Raw genomic sequence first — 11,640 nt, forward strand, 5'->3', positions numbered from 1 at the left:
TAGATGTGTACGTTAAGGCTCTCTCTTTGTCCAGTACTCACTCTGGATTAGCTACAAAAATAGGGTTAAAAAATTACCAAACCAAATTGAAAGTGACTCAAGGAAATGTGTAAGAAACGTTTGGCCATCTACCACCACTAATACGGCTGTAACTGGTGCTACTACATACTGCATACAAACCTATATCCTTAATATCCATGACTAAGCGATATCTTCAGTACTTACTGAACTAATGCAAGGACTCTAGAAACCATAACATTACATCTTGTCTGGCCCCATCCATAATATGTTGTCAGCCCCATCCATTTCATGTTGTCAGCACCAGCCATATTAAATTGTCAGCCTCATTCTCAGTATGTTGACATCACCAATAGGGACATGGAAAGGTTGAATCCTCTGCCGGGTTATACGTAAATCCTTGCAAGGATTACAACCAGTCATGTGTGGGTGATATATTCAGAGACCTTCAAACACGTATCTCGGAACACCAGTACGCAAGCAATTTGAGGACTGCCTGTGTTATACATCGAAACATCCACAACCATTTAATCAACTAAAAGACACAAGACTCATCTCCAGGAAAGAAGGCACTCAGTGAGCTGGATCTTGGACTCATCACTCATCTGTATATCCAACATCTTCGGGGAAAATAATGGCTTTTACAACTTAGCTGACTACCCTCGCTAAGACACTTCCTCATCGTTATCTTACATAACAAACCTACTTATCCATTCCGGGAAAGTCTTACTCTAATCCAACCTCCTTCCAGCATTCGTCACCTGACCATTCACCTCACTATGCTTCCTTATATATGCTCATGTACTCTCTGCTCAGGTAGAGCTGATTATGACTTGATAAAGCCCAGTGTGTGCGCGAAACGTAGTCTATAAAAGATAGCATTATACTGCATTTGTGTCTTTTTCCACCTTTATTTCTATCAATAATTAGTTTTGTCAATTATATCCATCACCCAACATGCATTTTTCTTTTCCCCATAAAGATGGTTATGGATTTTCATATTGTCTTGTCTCTTCTATCTCATCTCTTGGAGCATCTGCCTTCTCTCTTCTAGCTTCTCTCTTCTAGCTTCTCTCTTCCAGCTTCTCTCTTCCAGCTTCTCTTCCAGCTTCTCTCTTCCAGCTTCTCTCTTCCAGCTTCTCTCTTCAAGCTTCTCTCTTCAAGCTTCTCTCTTCCAGCTTCTCTCTTCCAGCTACTCTCTTCTAGTATCTTGCATCGTTTTCAACTGATAGTAAAGTTGTTCCAGGTTCGCACAAGTCATCGTTGTTTAACACCACATTAATAAGGCATCTTGTCATTAAGCACGCAATAAACACGTGATTGTAGGTTATAAGTCAGGAGCAATCTAAACCAAAGTCAGAATATTACCAGAAATTGGTCTGGAACGAAGTGGAAAGAGGTCGGGAGTTAACTCCAGAGATCAGGAGCACAATGGAGTGGGGTCAGGAGAGAGGTGTATTTTTCTTAGAGTGGTAAGTAATTGAATGTTGAATCAGAGGAAGTAGTTGGGATAATTGCTGAAAATTTATTCATAAAATGGTAAGAAAAAATATTTGCAGTATTTCACTACCATAAGGATTTCATTCAAAAAGCTAACTCGTCAATTAAAAATTCTGTTTTCCACGAAGGGCAAGGATTGAATCGTATTGTATATTCCCTACTAGCAACATGTCAAGGTGATGAGAAAACAATAGACCTACTGACATGACAATGACCAGAAAATCACCAGATCAACTGATTCTGTGCCACTGAAACTAGAAAACCTCTAAATCTATTGATATAGTGCTTCTGTGGCGATAAACACGTGATATCATGCAACTGTTGCAAGAAAACCACTGTGCTTAATGGTACTATACCTACTGATACTATGCCACTGTGACGAGAAAACACTCAGTATTTTAATACTATACCAATGTGTAGAGAATACAATTGGCTTACTAATATTATGTCATTGTGACGGGAAAATATTCGTCCTACTAAAACCATGTCACGGCCATGAGAAAATAGCCAATCTTCTAAAACCATGCTTATAAAACGAGTCACTGACGCCATAAAATAATTAGAGGGGAAGCAAGCACTTTTATCGAAGCCATGGGGTCGAATATTTGCTCTGGAATGTCCCTGGACAGAGAACACGAACATACAAAGGGTAACAGAAGCGGACGTTGGAAAGCCAATTTTGTTTGTCATGTTTTTACTGTTCTCTCTCTGCAGAGGTAAAGGGGTTTACAGGGAAAGACATAAGTGGAAAGAGAATATAGAGTAAAGGAAATTGAAAATTTGAGAATGGTAAGAATGAGAATTGGAAGAGTATGACCTGCACTTGCATACTTACAATTCTCGAGAACTAAATAATGTAACTGCTTCTTCACATATTTTTTCAGTGACTGCGTCAAAAAGTATGATGGAAAACATTTTAAATAAGTCATACAGATGTTATGTATAGCCTATTATATTATTCGTCATAAGCTTGAGGTGGGCAAATACTACATATGCATTAACAAATCCTACATGAACCTTCACGAATAACATAAACAACATTAAGAACAATGAGGAAATGGTATGGTGATACCGACAAGATGTGGAAAAAGACACTTATGTACAGTTCAGGACATTTATTAAAGGAAACGTTTCGCCACGAGTGGCTTCTTCAGTCCTAATACAGAGAAAACTAAGAAAACACACATATATATAGTGGCGGGAGTCAGGTGAGGTGATGCGTGGGTAGAGGTGGTAGTAGTAGTAGTAGTAATGGAACTAAGGAGGTGAGGCAAGAGAGGGACCTGCTGGCATCAAGTAACACCAGTTCCCAGGATGGGTAATATCCTCTTGCTTAGTAATTTTGAAACACTGTAACTACCGGATTTTTGCTTTATAGTGTTACTGACAGAAATTAGTGCAGCTTCAATGCATTTTCTCCGTCTTAAGTCGTCTTCTTTAATAACTAGTTTAGCTTCATTGAATTTCATGAGGTGTCCAACATCGTCTCTATGTTGAACACATGCGTTTTTGCGGTCATCATTTCTGCAAGCATTTTTGTGTTCTGCTATCCTAATGTCCAGAGTTCTGGCTGTTTCCCCTACATATACTTTGTCACACCCCCCACATGGTATAGTGTAGATTCCTGCACTTGTGCCAGAATCATGCTTGGGTTTTTGTATCAGGTTCCTAATAGTAGTTGAAGAGCTGGTAGATATTTTAGCCTACAATTGAGGTCAGGCTTATTGGGCGGTAATTTGACGGTAACGACTTGTCCCCTGTTTTAAAAATAGGAATTACATTAGCCATCTTCCACATATCAGACACTACACCTGTTTGAAGAGATAAATTAAAAATATTAGTTAATGTTTCACAGAGTTCCATTTTGCATTCCTTAAGAACCCTTGAAAAAACCTCATCAGGACCCGGTGACTTATTTTGCTTCAGTCGGTCTATCTGCTTCACAACCATTTCACTAGTGACTGTGATGTTACATAATTTATCTTCTTTTGGCCCACTATAAAAATTAATTACTGGAATATTATTAGTGTCTTCCTGTGTAAAAACCGAGAGAAAATAATTATTTAAAATCGAGCACATTTCATTCTCTTTGTCAGTAAGATGCCCATAGTTATTTTTAAGGGGACCTATCTTATCTCTGACTTTTGTTCTATATACCTGGAAAAAACTTTTTGGGTTAGTTTTAGAATCCCTAGCAACTTTAATTTCATAGTCCCTTTTAGCTTTTCTTATCCCCTTTTTAATGTCCCTCTTAATGTCAATATACTGATTCATAAGATGACCCTCACCTCTTTTGATACGCCTATAAATTCCTTTCTTATGCCCTAGTAGATATTTCAGCCTATTATTCATCCATTTTGGGTCATTTCTATTTGATCTAATTTCTTAATAAGGGATAAACGTTCTTCGAGCAGCATGTATGGTGTTCAGAAAGCTGTCATATTGATAGCTCTCTTCGTTACCCCAGTCAACAGATGATAAGTGTTCTCTAAGCCCATCGTAATCTGCTAAGCGAAAATCTGGGACCGTTACTGAGTTATCCCTACTATCATACTTCCATTCAATGCTAAATGTAATTGATTTGTGGTCGCTAGCACCCAGTTCCACTGAAACTTCTAAATTATTAACAAGGGATTCATTGTTTGCCAGAACGAAGTCAAGCAGGTTATTACCCCTTGTAGGTTCTGTCACAAACTGCTTCAAAAAACAATCCTGAACTACTTCTAAGAAGTCGTATGATTCTAAATTCCCAGTCAAGAAATTCCAATCAATATGACTAAAGTTAAAGTCTCCTAGAATTACTACATTATCGTGCCTTGTGGCCCTAACAATTTCCTCCCATAGTAGTCTCCCCTGGTCCCTATCTAAATTTGGGGGACGGTATATCACACCTAAAATTTATTTTTTATGCCCCTCTGAAAATTCTATCCAAACAGACTCTGTATGTGTTACTTCAGACTTAATACCCGTTTTTATGCAACCACATCTGCTACCACAACCGCTTCCTCTAAAACACACACAGATTTAATCAAGTTCGTTTAGATCTCACTTACATTAGAAACAACATTCTACACAGTCTAGACCAAGACCACAACAATCACTGGTCACAACTCATACAACAAGCTGACAAACAGCGTATTAAAAACGCAAAAGCCTTCTGGAACTTTATCAAAAAATAAGAGGCACTACTCCCACCAACAAATTCAAACACATCACCCACAACAACACACACATCTCAGACACCCTCACCGACCTCACCCTAACGTTATTCAACACATTCAGAACATAGAACACTGGAACCCTGCACACACACAAGATACAACACCAGACAGCCACATTCATCTAGACTCTCTTACCTCCTCCCAAGAACTCGACACTCCTTTCACCAACACAGACATTAAAACTTTCCTCAGACACCTTCCTCCCAAGGCTCCTGGCGCCTCTGGCCTAAACCATATTATCCTAAAACACCTTCCTGACTATCATTACTGCCTACACAAACCTCCTCAATGCCTCCCTTGCCTCTGGATACTTCCCTTCCCTCTTCAAAGCTGCTACTGCTATCCTCCTTCCTAAACCCAAAAGAGACCACTCTGATCCTAGAAACTATCGCCCTATCAGCCTCCTCGAAACTTTAGGAAAACTCTTTCAAAAACTCATCAACCATCGCCTTCGCAGATACCTGGAACACAACTCTCTACTTTCTGATGGTCAGTTTGACTTCAGAACACACAGATCCACACAAGATGCCATCAACATCATTCTCAACTACATCCACATAAACACAGAACAAAGAAACAGGACAGCCCTGGTTGCAAAAGACGTTGAAAAAGCTTTTGACACTGTCTGGCACCAAGAGCTCAAGTACAAACTCTGCACTAACTTTAACCTGCCTCTCACTACTCGTAAACTCCTCTGCAACTTCCTAGACGGCCGTACCATGAGAATTAAATTCCAAGGCTGTTACTCTGACTACTTCACACTAAATGCTGGAGTACCCCAGGGATCAGTCCTCTCCCCTACCCTCTACATTTTATTCACTAACGACATTCCAACACCTGTATACCAAAACTCCATCACACTAGCCTATGCAGACGACATTACACAACTTATCACTCATGCCAATATAGATACACTCACACACAAAACACAAAATGAGGTCGACAGGATAGCCATCTGGGAACAAAAATGGAGGATCAAAACCAATGCAGCTAAATCCAGCATTACATATTTTAACTACAGAAAACGTGATCCTCCATTACCTGTCGAGCTCAGAACAGCTGACACCCGCACTTAAATCCCCATGACTCAATCTGTCACTGTCCTTGATTACCTTCTACGCTTACATTGACACATTCACTCAAGGCATGCAATAGCTAGAAAGGCCCTTGCGGGCCTCTACAAGCTGAAACATGCCTCTCAACGCACCAAACTACACCTCTACAAATCCCTTATACGTCCTCTGATAACTTACTCTCCTCTAGCCCTCTCTCTTGCAGCAAAAACAAACTTACTTAAACTGCAGCTTGTCCAGAACAAGGCGCTGCGCTGGGTGCTTGATGTCAGATGGGAGGACTTCGCCACATGCGAGTCTCTACATGCCCAGTTAGACATCCCTGCGCTGAATCTGTACTGGAAGACGCTCAGTGACAGACAGATTGACAAACTTGTGACACGACATGACTACTGGACCTCTCTCCTTGACGAAGACATTCGCAGACCCATAAACCAACATAACCTTTTCTACTCCTTGCATGATCCTGCTCTTAACTCTATTTACAAATAACCTTGGATTCTCCGAGAGGTACCTTCTATGGCAGGTACCATTCGCTGATCCACGTTCGCCTTACCCTTTGGGTTAAGACATGGCTCAGTTCTACACTCCTCTCTAGCTCTGAACGTCGTATGTCCCTTCCTTCCCGCTCACCCCATCGGAGTCCCAACAGAAGAGCCTGAATTTCTCTTCTCAATATCTGTCCCACGATCGCCTCGCTGCTGGGTTAAGCCCTGGCTCTATTTCTACGACTAAGAACACTCCTCTCCAGCACTATTCTTCGTCTGTCCCGTCTTCCCCGCTCATCCCATTCACTAATTTCAAAGGGTTGCAATAAATGTGTCTGTTCTTTGGACAATACTGGAGGTTCAGGATACATATGCATCCTCTCTTCAATTCGATGACAAACGACGAAAGACTGGATAAGTTGTTTTAATCATTGACATCCCAGAGATAGCTAAAAAAAATTCATTGCATAATGAATTCTGCACTCCATCATGCATTCTGCATTGTAAGACCAGTTAGAGAATGACCTTGGTCAGTAGTAGCGAGTGCTTTAAGTTCGGTAAAATCATCTATTATCAGACTATTTCCCTGAATTCCACTATTGCTATCAACAAATTTTGGTACATTTGGCACAACTGAGGTGCTTTCCTGCCAGTTCAACACCGTGTTAGTCTGTGAGTATATAATAGTTGCCGCCCATGTAACAGCTGGTAGTGTTGTTACTACTACTAGAGGCGTTGTCACTGCTGTTGTCACTGCTGACGTTACTGTTGTCACTGCTGGAGTTGTTACAACTGGTGTCACTGCAGATGTTACTGCTGGTGTTGTCACTGCTCATGTTGTTACTGCTGGTGTTGTCACTGCTGGTGTTGTTACTGCTGATGTTGTCACTGCTGACGTTGTTTCTACTGGTGTTGTCACTGGTTGTATTGTCACTGCTGGTGTTACCCGTGCTGTTATTGCTGGTGTTGTTACTGTAAGTGTTATCACTGCTGGTGTTGTTACTGCTGGTATCATCACTGCTGATGTTGTTACTGCTGTTGTTACTGCTGGTGTTACTGCTGTTGCCATTGCTAGTGTTGTCACTGTTGCTGGTGTCACTGGTGTTACTGCTGGTGATGTTGCTGTGTTGTCACTGCTGGTGTTGTCACTGCTGGTGTTGATACTGCTGTTGTCACTGCTGGTGTTGTCACTGATGTTACTACTTGTGTTGTTACTGCTGATGTTTGTCCTGCTGTTATCACTGCTGGGGTTGTTACTATCTCCACTATTGTCACTGCTGATATCTCCACTAGTGTTGTCACTGCTGTCACAACTGGTGGTGTTCCTTCTGGTGTTGTCACTGTTGGTGTTGTTACTGCTGGTGTTACTGCTGTTGTTACTGCTAGTGTGTTACTGATGTTACTGGTGTTGTCACTGTTGTCACTGCTGACGTTGTCACTGCTGACGTTGTTACTACTAGTATTATCACTGCTGGTGTTGTTACCTGTGTTGTTACTGCTGGTGTTATCGCTGCTGGTGTTGTTACTGCTTGACCTTGGGTTATCCTAGGTAATCTACAGATATGCTGCTATTTATGTAACTGTATTTGTGTACCTTTAGCTGGTCAAACTTATGCTCCATTATCACCCTCAATTTCATTGGTGCCAGGAGTGAACGGTATATCACAGCGAGGAAGATTGGGAGCGTCGACCAGCCATGGTAAATCTGTGTTTATTGGGAGATATTACCCACAACGCCCCGTGCATACCCATTGCAGCATGCATTTTTCCTTGGAGCATGAAGTAGCAAGTGACCCAAATAACACAGCTGACTACTAAATTGGCGGAGCTCAATTAATTTAAAGCTAAGAAAATGTGTGTGTAAAACTACATGGGACACATTGGCATAACTTGCGCACTAGTATGTTGGAGACAATAAACTAATTTGGGTTATTTTTGGATGACACACTCGTCAATATTATTGTTGCTCAAACCAATAACTTTTACAAGTACACGGAGACCAACTGTTTCACTTATATAACATAAATCATGGCTTCCACAGTGGAAGGGCGCAACTGATGCTGAGTTTTATCTTTTCTTTGCAACACTAAAACTGATGCATCTCACCCGCGAGAATAATCAATATAAGTACTAGAGTACAGATGGACTTATAGCAATAATGCGCATGATTTCCGTAAAATTATGCGAATTGATCGCTTTCTGTTGCTGCGTAAATCTCCACTCCCAGTTCCTTTCTCACCATTTCTCTCTTCTTCCACTCTTCTTCCCTAACCCCATTTACTCTTCCTTTCTCGGCCCATTGTTGCATTTCTCTGATAAAAACAGTCCCCAGAGACGAGGCTGACTTTACAAAATACTGGAAGTGAATCATAAAATAATTAATCTTTTTAAATATTTATTTTATATATTAAAATTAATATTAATGTAATGTTATAAATAATCTTATTTTTTAATATTAATATTATTAAATTATTAATAAAAATGGAAATGTTGGTGGTGTTATTGGTTGTGTTAAAAAAAAGACAGAACCAGAGCTTGCTACTACCTGCAGCTCACCAGACTGCCATTCACACGACCTTCCCTGGGGCGGGGAAGATGGCAGACCAGAGGCCTAGTTTCTCCTTACGAGCCCCGTGAGGACGGGGAAAGGGGCTAGGCCTGGGGACAGCTGGTGCCTTCATACGACATCATCATTTAGAATCATACGACTTCTTAGAAGTAGTTCAGGATTGTTTTTTGAAGCAGTTTGTGACAGAACCTACAAGGGGTAATAACCTGCTTGACTTAGTTCTGGCAAACAATGAATCCCTTGTTAATAATTTAGAAGTTTCAGAGAACCTGGGTGCTAGCGACCACAAATCAATTACATTTGGAATTGAATGGAAGTATGATAGTAGGGATAACTCAGTAACAGTCCCAGATTTTCGCTTAGCACATTACGAAGGGCTTAGAGAACACTTATCATCTGCTTCTATCAACTTTTCTGTACTCGACTGAAGAAGCCTACTGTGTAGGCGAAACGTTTCGAAATAACGATACCTAACTGTTGCATATGTGTCTTACCTAACAATCTGTCGGTATTTTATACCATTTTAATGTTCACTTATCATCTGTTGACTGGGGTAACGAAGAGAGCTATCAATATGACAGTTTTCTGAACACAATACATGCTGCTCAAAGAACGTTTATCCCTTATAAAGAAATTAGATCAAATAGAAATGACCCAAAATGGATGAATAATAGGCTGAAATATCTACTAGGGCATAAGAAAGGAATTTATAGGCGTATCAAAAGAGGTGAGGGTCATCTTATGAATCAGTATATTGACATTAAGAGGGACATTAAAAAGGGAATAAGAAAAGCTAAAAGGGACTATGAAATTAAAGTTGCTAGGGATTCTAAAACTAACCCAAAAAGTTTTTTCCAGGTATATAGAACAAAAGTCAGAGATAAGATAGGTCCCCTTAAAAATAACTATGGGCATCTTACTGATAAAGAGAATGAAATGTGCTCGATTTTAAATAATTATTTTCTCTCGGTTTTTACACAGGAAGACACTAATAATATTCCGGTAATTAATTTTTATAGTGGATCAGAAGAAGATAAATTATGTAACATCACAGTCACTAGTGAAATGGTTGTGAAGCAGATAGACCGACTGAAGCAAAATAAGTCACCGGGTCCTGATGAGGTTTTTCAAGGGTTCTAAAGGAATGCAAAATGGAAGTCTGTGAACCATTAACTAATATTTTTAATTTATCTCTTCAAACAGGTGTAGTGTCTGATATGTGGAAGATGGCTAATGTAATTCCTATTTTTAAAACAGGGGACAAGTCGTTACCGTCAAATTACCGCCCAATAAGCCTGACCTCAATTGTAAGCAAATTACTAGAGTCAATTATAGCTCAAATTATAAGAAGCCATCTCGATAAGCATAGCTTGATTAATGATACTCAGCATGGATTCACAAGAGGCCGGTCTTGTCTAACTAATTTATTAACTTTCTTCAGTAAAGCTTTTGAGGCTGTTGACCACGATAAAGAATTTTATATTATTTACTTAGATTTTAGTAAGGCATTTGATAGAGTTCCGCACCAAAGACTGTTGAAGAAAGTAGCAGCTCATGGCATTGGGGGAAGGGTGCTCTCGTGGATCGAATCATGGCTCACAGACAGGAAGCAGAGAGTGTCCATAAATGGGGTTAAATCCGAGTGGGGATCAGTAATAAGTGGCGTTCCACAGGGATCAGTCTTGGGCCCGTTGTTGTTTATAATATATATCAATGATCTTGATGAAGGAATTACTAGTTATATGAGCAAATTCGCCGATGACACGAAGATAGGTAGGATAGTTGTGCAAGAAAGGTATAAAATACCGACAATATGAAAGTTAAGACACATGTGCAACATCTGGATATCTTTATTGTAGACGAACATCAAAATGGTATACAATACCGACAGGTTGTTAGGTAAGACACATATGCAACAGTTAGACAACTTTATTCCGAAACGTTTCGCCTACACAGTAGGCTTCTTCAGTCGAATACAGAAAGTAGGCAGGAACAGTAGAGATGTGAAGAAGATGTAATCAGTCCATCACCCTTAAAGTCGTAGAATTTGAGGTTGTCAGTCCCTCGGCCTGGAGAAGTTCAGTTCCATAGTCAGGAACTATCTGAAGATCAAGCGACAGTGCGGAGACTTAAATACTGTCGGAAGGAGAGGTGCAGGGTAGTAGTAGTAGTAGTAGTAGTGAGAGGCCACTACTACTACTACTACTACCCTGCACCTCTCCTTCCAACAGTATTTAAGTCTCCGCACTATCGCTTGATCTTCAGATAGTTCCTGACTATGGAACTGAACTTCTCCAGGCCGAGGGACTGACAACCTCAAATTCTACGACTTTAAGGGTGATGGACTGATTACATCGTCTTCACATCTCTACTGTTCCTGCCTACTTTCTGTATTCGACTGAAGAAGCCTACTGTGTAGGCGAAACGTTTCGGAATAAAGTTGTCTAACTGTTGCATATGTGTTTTATTGTAGACGTTTCGCCATCCAGTGGCTTTATCAATACAGATTCTAGGACATAATAGGAAGACAGTAGAACTATATACAAAAGATGAGGTAATCAGTCCCTCGGCCTTGGAGTTAGTGTTCACAGCATCGTGGTGGAGGAGAATCTGGAGCAAAGGCAAGAAGACTGGCGTTTATATATGCGTCAGTGGAAGGGACGGGCAGCAGACGAGGGCAGTTACTGGTAGGCGGGATTCCCCAGTGGAAGTAGGTCCTTCCCAAAGAGATGGGTTAGTTGCAGCAGCCGTGAAGAAGGTCTTGTAGATGT

This window comes from Cherax quadricarinatus, chromosome 63 (assembly GCF_038502225.1).
Source record: "Cherax quadricarinatus isolate ZL_2023a chromosome 63, ASM3850222v1, whole genome shotgun sequence".
Classification (NCBI taxonomy): Eukaryota; Metazoa; Arthropoda; class Malacostraca; order Decapoda; family Parastacidae; genus Cherax; species Cherax quadricarinatus.